Source organism: Cupressus sempervirens, chromosome 3 (genome assembly GCF_028749045.1).
Source record: "Cupressus sempervirens isolate cs-2001-9-10 chromosome 3, ASM2874904v1, whole genome shotgun sequence".
In the NCBI taxonomy this organism is placed as follows: domain Eukaryota; kingdom Viridiplantae; phylum Streptophyta; class Pinopsida; order Cupressales; family Cupressaceae; genus Cupressus; species Cupressus sempervirens.
In genome coordinates this window covers 628,614,211-628,627,135 of record NC_143120.1, presented here as the reverse complement: position 1 = coordinate 628,627,135, position 12,925 = coordinate 628,614,211, and positions in this window count along the sequence as shown.

Sequence of the window (12,925 nt, the reverse complement as noted above, 5' to 3'; positions counted from 1 at the left end):
CCACCTCCACAAAAAGGTCACTCTTAGCTGCTAAAGTCTCCTCTATCATATTAGTAACGTAAAACTACACTTGCTACACCAACTTCTTATCTTGAAAACTTATGTGATTTAATTTGAGACGCACTTTCAAATTAATGAAATTTAGACCAATATCGAAACCTAATTCAAGGAAATAAGTCTTACTAAAGGGCTTTCCAAGACTATTAGAAATTATATATTAGAGATAGCACAAACAAAAACATGCATCCAGGCTCGCCACCACCAATACCAAATTTCCTTAGTAAAAGTGAATCATAACAAAAGGTGTGAGCTATTCTCCATACTTTTATTGCATATAACATAGATAGATGAACCCTTCAACTCTCTTGATTCTCCCAAAGTAAGACATTAATTATGTGCAAATAACCATTAAAAAAAGTTACAATTGGACTAGGCCAACATGTTCTAAAATTTTGTCCAGTAGGGAATGTTCACTTTATCAGAAGTCGTTCTTTCTAACTTCTGATATCTTGAGGCCATAAGGGACTTTCCCTTTAGATTGAAGCCCCAAAAAATATGTTTACTTCTTTAAGAGTGTTACACATTCTACTAGATAATATCCTAGAAAATGGCCTCCCTATCCTCCATTGGTCCTCCTGGAGGTCACTTACATTGTCATTTCCTCCAGCCACTTATCCTCAACCTTCTCTTAAGCAACTTAAAATCCCCAACTTTACTCCAACCTATTGCAAGAAAGCTATTACTAAGAGGATGCAAATAAGGGAATTGAGATAGAATGTGAGGAATTTATCTCGATAACCCTTCCAAGACAAAGCTTTGACACTACCTCAATAAATACAAAAGGAACTTTTTATTTATTAATGATCTCCTCTCTATAGTTCATTCTTAATTATTGACCTATATCTTGTAAAATTATTGATAAGTCACTTTCCATAGATCTATACATCTAAAGAGATCAAGAAAAATAATCCCTTCCTTTTTTGGAATAAGTGCAATAAATGTAACATTCAAGCCTTTAAGAATCTAATTATTTATGAAGGACTCATGTACTACCTCAAAGAGGCCAATCATAATTATTTCCTAAACTTCTCAAAATATTATATAGGGAAACCATCCATCCCTAGAGCTTTGCACTTCTTAATTCTAAATACTATTTATTTAGTCTTAAATAAGGATATAGTATTAATTATAATCTCATTCATTTCATTGGTAACTATGGAAGGATTACAATCAAGAATCAAACATTCTTCTATGCTAGTAGGAGAAGATTCCTCTTTAAATAAATTACCGAAGAATCTAGCGACTTCATCGGATATTTGACCATGGGAGGATGAGAAACTCCTCTCTAGGGAAATAAGATAAGAAGTACTTTTATTATATCTATCCTTCTTGTATTATGAAAAACTTTATGTTTCTATCATCTTCTTGGATTTTATCAATCCATGCCTTTTGTTTCCAAGAAATTTCCTCCTTGAGTTGTCATTCTTCCACTTACCTCAATGCAAAAAAATCTTCCCCATATAAAATATCAGAGAATTTGTTATCTCTAATTCTACAAGTGATGACATTAACTTGTAATTGGGCATTCCTTTTAACCAAGAAGAGGTTTCCAAATCACATCCTATTCCACAATTTTGTCTTATATTTTATCTATTGTATTTTCTTAACATAGAAATATATTAAAGTGTCATAAGCAAGATTTCCTCCCCTCCACCAGGATAGCATATGTGTTGAACATGCTAAATAAATAAGAAAGGTGGGGGGTGTGAATCAATTATTCCAAAATAGTTTCTAAACTTTTACTTTGTAAATAACTCATAAACAATAGTAATATCAACTTCTAATCTATCTATAAACAAAATAAATATTCATAATAGATGTAAACATGAAAGAAACAAAAAATAACACAATGAAAACCATGATTTATGTGGAAACCCAAATGGAAAAACAAAGAGATGTTGATTCTCATGAAAAGAACAATAGCTAAGGTGATTTTTATAAGTGACTTATTATCGATTTTCCTCATTCTTGTTTGGCTCACTACTGATTGGTTCATTGTTGGTTAGACTAACTACCCTTATATGATAGATATATCAAAATAGATATGAAAAAATATGAACTAATATAATTGAATATAAATACTCATGCAACAATTCAACAATTAAACTTTGTTACCATAACCATTAGTAGATCTAAATGTTAATCTTCTTTCTATAACTATTTGATATACTACTATACAATATGCAAAACTTTGTTTATCTTCCTACAAACTTATGCTTGCATACATCACTACAATAGTTTTGCAACATATGTTCCTCTAAAGTTCCCACGTCAATTCTCTTTCATACATTTCCACATATCATATACAAAAAGATCTTCTTTATAAGGCACACTTGAGAAAAATCTAAAACACAATACACCATGACCCACAAATAGGCCACACTTAAAATGTATATAATGAATTTTACATTTATTGAGAACATTGCACAACCATAACCAAGCCCAAAAGATGATACACAAAATATTTGAAATCATCAAAAGATAAAACTTGATAGAATCTTTCAGCAATATGAAATGCTCGATATACAAACACCAACCAATGGATTGCACTATTATTTAAATATCAGAAACACTTGGAATAATTATGCATGGAAAGAGATCACCAGGGCCCGATAGATAAGTCCATTCAATATAAATCACCAAAAGTATCCAAGTGTACCAAATTATATAAGTTATTAGTAAAACTAGGTACACCTTCCTTAGAGCACCAAAACCTTTCAACTATAGCCTCTACTCTACATATTCTATTATTCTAAGGAAATAATCAACTAGTGGATATTACATCCAATAACATCTTGAATTCAATAATACTCCTTAGAAGCCTTGTGGAATGATTAAGATCATGATTAGCTCCCCTCTTCTCTTTCAAACTTATTATTGAGTTAAAATATCCTACCAATATCTAGGGCAAAAGCAATCAAGAGTATGAAGAAATTTTCTATATGACCAAAGCAAGGATTTTACTATAGAATTAGTTGGAGCATAAATATTAGTAAAAATGATATTTTCTCTAGATTTGTAACTTGTTGCCACCAAATAAATAGAATACTAACTAGAAATCCACCAAAGTGGCACAATTTTATGTAGGTCCCAAAAGAATGTCATGCCCCTAGAGCTTTCCTAAGCCTCAATGCATTAACTATGGCTTCTAGGCTAAATCTTAGAAACCTTGTTAAACATGCCAATAAAATATAACTTGGAATAAAGACCACATTTGGAGTGTAAGAACTAATCAACTCTTGAATATCTTTTGCCTCTAGGGATTCTATTGAACTTCCTTACACTTTATGATATAAAAATCATTTTTGGGAAAGAGAGAAGTGGAAATCAATGGTCTTTATCAAACTAGGCTTCACCAATGTCTTACCAACTAGCTTCACCTTTTCTTGATCCTTCTTCTTGACCAACTTCAAAACCTCTATAGGAGCCTAAATTTTTTTTAATGAATTCCCAATAGAAAAGGGGTATTCTTGCTTTTAATAACTCTTGAATATTCCCAAAACTAATGCAAGAAGATTGATAGACGTATGTACATTCCCTTAGATGATGAGCCCCTAATACAAAAGAAGGATCAGAAAGGTAAGAATGGGATGTTTCAAGGGAAGGCTGAGGAAAAAGGCATCAAGGAGGTTGATGCTAAAAAATATACTCTGAATATGGATGAGGAAAACTTGAATCTAAGCAGTGCCTAGGCTGATCAGAGGTATATGAAGGGTATATTTGGTAACCTTGGTGTGGTAAGAAGCAACATTAGCAACATAAGGAACATATATAGGATATCAAAAGGGAATTTGATCAGCTTAGTAGGACTGCCAGAGGTGAGAAGACTTTAGTTCAACTTTTGGATAAGCTTTCAGATGTAATTGGGAATACTAAAGAAGTCAAGAATTTAATGAAGAGAGTCCCACCTCTAGAAGCTAAGAATAGAGCTATGGAGAACATGGTAAAGGACATGCAGGAAAAGATGGATGTGATGGAAAGCAGAGTTGATAGTACTGAGAATGTGGTAAAGAAACTTGTAGATCAAAGTTGTTCCATCTTGAAGACTATTGTGGAGAATATCAAGAATTTGCTAGACAAATTGGAACAAGGGAAAATTTAGGGTTCTAAGGATATGAAAGAGGATCAAGGCCCCAATAAATGCACAAGGGAAAATTCAAAGAAGATAGAGGGTATGGATGACAAAGAAATTGATGAGCTGAGGGCCTCTGTAGTGAATATGAATATCCTAGCTAATCAGGCTATTGATTTACTGAAGACCTTATAGTTGTGTTGATGTTGTCTTTTCTTCCTATTTATTTTTTTAAGGATTCTTGTCATTATTTGTTTTATACTTTGGTGTTGATGCACAACTTCTTGAGGACTTAGCTTTTCTATTTGGTACGTTGTAAAAGGTTTCAGGTCCTTTCAAAACTTATTTTTACTTAATCAAATCACTCTTGAATATTTTTCTCCACATTACTTCAGTTTCTCTCCAATGACCCAAGTACTCCCATAGGCATATTAATATCCATTTTCAAACATTAGCCTTTTACCTATAAACCACCATGAGTACTATCATCCAACTCCTCATTATAAACTATTGCATACAAAAATTCCTAGCCACTAGGCATATTTGTAATAGCCCCATCAAATTGATCTAGATCATCTAGAGTCTCAATCCTATTAAACACCTCATTAGATTTCCTATCTCGCAAGGTTCTCTTTTGACCTCTTCCTTGATTTCTTGTTCTAACTATGATGATGCCCTCCTTGTCTTTAGTCATAAGATCCTTCCCTTTATTCTCGTTAGGAGCTAAAATAACCAACACATTTCTAAAAAATGTTGTAGGATTATATTTAGGGAAAAAAATGTTGCATATGTCTATATTGATGATGATTTTGGCATCTAAACAAAAAAGTTTCATAATCAAGTTAATTTTCTATGATATTAGGTAAAGGATTTGTCAAATCAATTTGTACACAAACATGAGCAAGTGATTACCATTTTCTCCATATTTTATCATGAAGGGCCCACTAGCTTACCAAGTTGAGTTACCACTAAATCAAAATATCATTTCTCTAGAATTCCAAAGGGAATCCTGGAAGCCTCATCCATATTGAAACCCTCCACAAAAATATCTTTAGTTGGATTAAATCCAAAATGCCACGTCTTGATAAATAAACCAACCTAATTGTAAAAATATGGGGTCCTTTTGAATTCCTTATTTGTATTTGACATACATGAAAAAACCACCATAAATTAGTCATCAACATCAACATCTAACATCACATTATGGAAAAACATGACGGCAAGAGTGTGTGTGGGAACGGGGAGAAGTGTTCAGGCAGGAATCTGATTTTGAATTCCTCTGTACCAGAGCGATCTACATCAGCTAGAGATTCCCCTGTTGAATCTGGGGATGTTGAATCTAGGGATGTTGGTGATGGTAGGCTTTTGGAGGACTCAGGAGGGGGGCCCAAGTAGATTAAAAAATGGTCCAACTTATTTGGGGTATGCCCTACTCGCAAGTCTACTTTCCTATCGGTCAAGGATATATCTGTGAGGGATAAAGGTATGTACTCAATTGAAATCCTTGATCAGATTATTGACAAAAATATTTCCTGTATGGACACAACTCTGGTTGGGCGATTCATTGGGGCCAGACCCAATATTGAAAATGTGCAGGCCTTTGTTCATAAAAAATGGATTTTGAAAGGTCAAGTGGACATTTCAGCGATGGCTAAAGGGTGTCTCTCCTTTTTTTTTTTCTTGTGAGGAGGATAAGCAAGATATCCTCTATAGCAATCCATGGCTTATGGGAAGGCATACCCTGTTGTTATAGAAATGTACCCCCAACCTTTACTCTTTGGATGATACTGATATTCAAGCCCCTATTTGGGTTAGACTACCTCATCTCCCTCTTGAGTTCTAGGTAGAAGATGTGTTCAAGGGCATTGCTAATACTTTTGGGGAGCTCCTTTCTTTAGATCTTGTGACTATTTCTAGGAGGAGATTGAACTTTGCCAGATTTTGTGTTGGTGTTTCAAGAGGTGTGGATTTTCTCGAATCTATCTCTTTAAAATCTAAACTTGGTATTTGGGACCAATAGATTGAGCTTGAGTCTATTCCTTTTGCCTACTTTCACTGTAAGAAAGCTAGTCATTGGGATAAGAAATGTCTATCTCTAAAAGGAAAGGCTAAGAAGGTCAAGAAAGTGTGGGTGAGAAAAGATCTCTCTAAGGGTGTGGGGGCAGATTTAGATGAGTCTGTCTCCCCAAATGAACAGTCTAAGTGTTCAGATGGTGGTGTGGTGGGTAGTATGACTGGGGATGTGGAGGTTCCCACAAAATCTTGTGAGAATGGTGCTCCTCCTCAAGATTAGTTAGATAGCTCACACTATGATGTGGGGGCTCCCCATCCTAGCTTGGAATCACCCTTGGAGATGGAGAGTGGTTTGAATGGCTCTGCCTAGGTCCTTTTGGAGATCCCTAATAGTGACAGCTTGAAGAGGAACCAAGAAGATAAGGTGATCATGAGCAAGGAGGGGAGAGATATTATCAAAGAAGGGACTTATAAGGATATAGGTTTGCCTACAGAACATAGGGTCCAGGAGCTTGTGAAGGCTGGCAACTTTGTTAGAGGTGAAGTTGATGACCTTCTTACTGTCTCTCATGATGAGGAAGTAGTGTGGGAAGAGGACAGTTTTGATGCCAATTGGATTTTGGTTGGTAAACAGTCTAAAGGTAGGAAGAAAGGTGGTAAAAAAGATGAGGAGACTGCTCCATTGAAAAATAATAAGAAAGGGCCCAAAGCAGATTCTAAAATTGGGGAGTATAAAACTTTTAAGGCTAGACATGGAAGTTCTTCTTCTAAGAATGTTGGCTCAACCCTCAAGAATGGTGATGTTGGGTCTTCTCCATCATCGGTTGGAAGACCATCCAATCTATAGAAAAGAACAGCTAAGGAAAATAGAGGCATTGCTGATGGTAGTCAAAGAACCATCCTTGAATTAAAAAAAAATCATAAATTATGAAGATTATCTCTTGGAATATCCAAGGGTTAAATAACTCTCATAAACATGACATTTTGAATAATATGATTAGGGACAATAGGCTGGACATTTTTATTATTCAAGAAACTAAGATGCTAAAGGATAAGGTGCAATGCCTTCCTATTTTCAAGGGAGGAAGGATTATTGGTAATGATTCTAAAGGAGCATCAAGTGGGATGGCAAATTTTTGGATTAATAGATGAATTCAAGGGGAGCTCATCTCTCAAAATAGAAATATGATGAATGTGAGATTCTTTAATTCAAAAGATGATTTTAGCTAGGTCCTTACTAATGTTTATGCACCCAATTCCAAATGGGGTAGGAAGGCCTTATGGGAAGAAATTTCTAATTAGAAAAAGCTTTTTGCTGAGGAGAACTGGTTGGTGATGGGGGACTTTAATAATCCTTTAAAAGATTTTGAAAAATGGGGAGGCAGTCAGACCAATCTAGATAATAGATTAGATTTAATGAACTTTAATGATCTTCATCTTCTCCATGATCTTGACTTGCATGGGACAGAGTATACTTGGACTAATAGAAGAGCTGGAAAGGATCTTATTCAAGTTAGGTTGGATCGTGCTCTTATTAGTAATGACTGGTTCTTGAATTATAAATGTTCACTTAATGCTCAAGTTAGTGTGGGATCGGATCATTACCCTATTTTCCTAGTTGTTGATAAGCTCAACTTTCATAGGAATTTCCCCTTTAGATTTGAGAAAATGTGGTCTCTTCATCTAGACTTGGAGAACCTCATTAAGGAGTGGTAGGGTATCAAAGTGGAAGGTACAACAATGTTTAGAGTGGCAACCACATTGAAAAATGTAAAGAAGAATATTAAGAAATGAAATAAACATACCTTTGGAAACATTTTTTAAAACAAAAAAAAGATTTTGGAGGAACTTAAAGATATTCAAGATAGGATTCATAATGATGGTTATGAGGTGGTCTAAAGAGAGGAGGAAAACAATAAACTAGTTGAACTTCATGACCTTATTACGAAGGAGGAGATGTTCTAGAGACATCATTCTAGAAAGGTCTTTTTGAAGGAAGGTGACCGAAATACTAAGTTCTTTCATTTGACTACCTTAAAGCATAGGATGGCTAATAGAATTTCCAGACTTAATACAGATGAAAGTTTGATTGATAATGAAGAGATTATCAAAAGGGAGGTTGTGGAGTTCTTTAGCAGACTGCTTCAAAGTGACCTGATTTGAATTTGGATAAGCAGAATATGTTTCTAGAGTGCATTCCAACTTGTATTTTTGAGGCCCAAAATCTGTCCCTCACTTCCATTCCTTCTTTGGATGAGATTTCTAAGGTTGTTTTCTCTTTCAAGGGTGATAAAGCCCTTGGTCCTGATGGATTTCCTCTTTTGTTCTTTCATAAATATTGGAATATCATTGGTGCTAATATTCGTAATGGTGTGAAGGAATTTTTTGGTACTAGAAACATCCTTAGGGAGTTAAATGGTACCTTTATTGCCCTTATTCTGAAGAAGTCGGATGTTGATAGTTTGGATTAGTTTAGGCCTATTAGCTTGTGTGATTCTTTTTATAAGATTATTTCTAAAGTTCTTACTCTCAGAATTTTATCCCTTCTTCTGGCTATCATCTCTAGCTAGCAAAATGGGTTTTTTCTTGGAAGACAGATCTTGGATTCCATTATTTCAGTTCATGAAAATATCCATTCTCTTACAGTGTTGAAGAAGGAAGGGTTTCTTCTTAAGGTTGACCTCTTAAAAGCTTATGACAGAGTGGACTGGAATTTCCTCCTCCTTGGTTTGGAAGTGTTTGGCTTTAATAAGAGATTTCAGGACCTTATCTACATGTTAGTTTCATCGGCCTCCTTCTCAGTGCTTGTTAATGGTTTCCCTACCTCTTTCTTTAAGGCTTCTAGGGGTCTTAGACAAGGGGACCCAATCTCTCCTATTCTTTTGGTTATTATGGCTGAATGCTTAGCGAGATTTGTGAATAATATGGTGGTGAAAGGGGACTTTGTGGGCCTTAACCCCTCATCTTTTGCTCTAGTGTGCTCTCATCAACAATTTGTAGATGATTCTATTATTATGGGGGAGGCTTGGGTGAGAAATGCTAGGAACATTAAGAAGGCTTTGGGTGACTATGGGATGGCCACTAGTCAAATCATTAAGTGGAGCAAAAGTGTGATCTACTTTATTAGTGTTAGTGAGGCAAGACAAAATAAGATCAAAAAGATTATTGGCTATGAGAGCGGTTCTCTGCCTGGAACCTATATGGGTTTACCTTTGGTTTAGCCCCTCCTGACAGCTTTTGGAACTTGTTGATTGACAAAATCCACTTGAAACTTGCTGGTTGGAAAGGTTCTCTCCTCAGCTAGGCTGGTAAGGTTATTGTTTTGAAGTCTATCCTACAAAGTGTTCCGCTTTATGCTTTGAGTGTTTTCAAAATTTTGAGAAAGTTTGCACTTGCTATTGAGAAAATTTAGAAGACTTTCCATTGGATTGGAATGGAAACTAAAAAATGACTCCCTCGGATTGCTTGGGAAAATGTTTGGATACCCCGGGGGAAGGGAGGGCTTAGCTTGAGAAGGATTACTACAATGAATGAATTTTTATTGGCTAAATTATTATAGATATGGCACAAGGAAGAGGGGGAATGGAAGAATATTTGGGTTGATAAATATAATAGGGACCACTTTGATTTTCATCATTTCCTTAATACTGATGTTGAACAAGGGGGATGTTTGATTTGGAAGAATGCTCATAAATTCAAATATTTTTTAAGGAAAGGGGTTAAATGGAAGGTGGGAAATGGTAGGAAAGTTCTTTTTTTGGAACACATTTGGATCTTGGACCACCCTCTTTGTGATGATCCAAGGTGGAATAGGTATATGGAGCAATACAAGAATCATTCTGGTACTTTTGTGGGTGATTATTGGAAGGATGATATGTGGGTGAATCTTCATAGTGTGGACCATAACTTGTTTGAGCTTCACAAGTGTTTGAATGTGTTCTTTTTAAACCATGAAGAGGATGTTTTGATTTGGAAAACTAACCCTAGTGGTATGTACTGTATTGCCTCAGCCTATGCTAATTCTTTTGATGATCATGATGAACCTTGCTAGGCTAAGGCTTGGGTGAAAGGCATGACACTCAAAGTTAATATCTTCTTTTGTATTCTTCTACAAAATAAAATTCTGACTCTTGATAATCTTAAGAAGAGAGGTTTCATCATTGTTAATCGATGTGTTCTTTGCAAGAATGATGGGGAATTGGTGGATCATATTGTGTTGCATTGTCCCTTTACCAAGAAGCTTTGGGATAAAGTTTGTAGCTTAGTAAAAGTGGATTGGGTTTTCCATGCTACCATCCAACTATTCTTTTCTAGTTGGATGGCTCCTTCCAAGAATGCTTTGATTGTCAAATTGTGAGACTTCATTCCTCCTTATCTGTGTTGGGGCATTTGGAAGGAGTGCAACGATAGGATCTTTAGAGGAGTGGAATCTAGTCTTGATCAGGTGTTCTATAAAATTAAGGTCCTTATGATTGAAAATACTAAAATTATTGGTTCTGGACAACAACCTTGTAATGAGTGGGAAGAAGGGGTGCTTAATAGTTGGAATATAAGGAGTTTGGGAATGAATATTAAGGATCTTAATCTAAGGGATAATGCTAGATGGGATTGTCCTTCGATGAATTGGTTTAAGATAAACTTTGATGGGGCCTCAAAAGGGAACCCAAGCAAAGCAGGATGCAAAGTAGTTATTAGAAACTCTAATGGTGACTATGTGAGTTGCATGGCTATTCCAATAGGAAGTCAAACTAAGCATGTTACAAAATCCTTTGCTACTCTTCATGGTCTTATCTATGCCAAAAGTATGAATTTGAGGAACATATGGGTGGAAGACGACTCCCTCAACATAATTAATTGTTTAAACAAAATTACTCAACCATTATGGACTATCAACAATATTATTTTCAAGGCTATTAATATTGTAAATTCTTTTCAAACTTGCATTATAACTCATAATTTTAGAGAAGCCAACTGTATTGCTGATTGGGCTACGAATGTGGCTTGTTTTAGTGATCATAAAATCATTTGATATTTTTATGAGTCCTTAACTCCAGATAGCTGCCAGCTTATCAAGTATGATAAATGGAGACCTAAGCAAAAATATTTTAATTATTATGGTGTCAGTGATTTGTAATTATGAGGTGAACTCATTTGGAGTGTGGTGGGTTATGATTCTGGGCAATTTTTGTCATTCCTCTTTTCATTTTTGGTGTGGCATTTCGTTGCAGAGTGATTTGGGATTTTCAGAGAATGAAAACTAGCGAACTTGGTGCAGAGAATATGGGGGGGAAAAGGAAAAGGGTGGAGCTGGCTAGCTGCTCGGAGTGGAGGAACAAGTTGGAGATGTGGGAAATTCTAAGGCGAGGCAATTTCACAGGGTATACGGAAAGGCTGAGAGGTAATAATTCGGCTATTACGCACCAATTTATTAAATCTTGGAAGGACGACTCTGTGATGGTTGGTAACTAGTGAATAGATGTTATCGAAGAAGTAATTGCAGAGGCTACGAGGTTGGACATGGATGAGATTAATTTTTATCGGGAGAGGAAGCTCTCAAATAGGGCTATCGATAATTTTGTGGAGATAGAGCAGGAGGAAAGTTTCTTGGTTAAAATAGGTAACTCGTATTACAACTCGGTCTTTGTTTCTCGAGCATGGCGATTTGTGCTTTTTGTGATAATGGAATATCTAACTTTAGATGGGAGATTCATTAAGTTGTATGGGTATCATTTCATGTTGGCAAATCACTTTTGACATGATGTTAGGATCAATTTTCCATTTTATTTATTGCAGTCTCTTAGTATTTCCGCTTAGGCTATTTAGAAAGACCTAAATGGTGAGCATGTTTGCCATGAGGGTCTTATGGTCTTGATAATGAATGTGTTAAAGTCCAAAAAGATTGTGAAACCTAGGGGTAGTTTGAAAGGGGTTGATTAGAATACGAAAGGGAGTCTCCTAGATAAGGGCTATGATTTTGATACCCAAGATGAAGCTGAAGGGGGTTTGGGTAGTTTGAAAAAGGGCTCGGGTGGCAGTTCCAAAAAGAAGAAAAAGATTGTTGAGGAAGGTGATTCTGATTGGGAGAGTGACTTCATGGAGGAATTAGTGAGAGACCACTATAATAAGATGAGTGGAGGTAAAGGAAAGAGTAGTAAGGGCCTTCAAGATGATCAGGTCTCTCCTCCATTTGATGATGAGCCTGACTCACCAGCTGGAAAGGAAAAGAAAATCTTTAAGGTAATAAGAGGATAGGTCACAAACTAGGAAGAATGGGTATTCAGATAATGAGGATGGTGAAGAACAAGGGCATATTCTAGATTTGGATGAAAATATTGAAGGTGGGCTCGGGTCATCCAAGAGTCTTTTTGGTAACTCGAGTTCAATTCTTTAGGAGATTGGCTTCCTTAAGCAACAAATGCAGTTGTTGGGCAAGGAGATGGAGCAAGTCAGCAAAACTGCCAGAGGTGAGCGTACATTGGGCCAACATATAGATAGACTTTCAAAGGTTATTGGGAATGTAGAAGAAGTTAAAAATTGCATGCATAAGATACCATTGCTCGAGGCCAAACAAAGGGTGATGGATAAAGAGATAAGTGGTATTCAGGGGAAGGTGTCGAAAATGGATACTAAATTGGGAAATTTGGAAAAATTGTTCAAATAGATGGCAAACAATGTGGGTAATCTCTTGAAGAGGAATGAGATTGACAAAGGGTAGGACTCCCCTCTAGTGGCAGAGACTCAAGGACCAAGCAAATGTACCCGTGCTCATTCTAAGAAGAA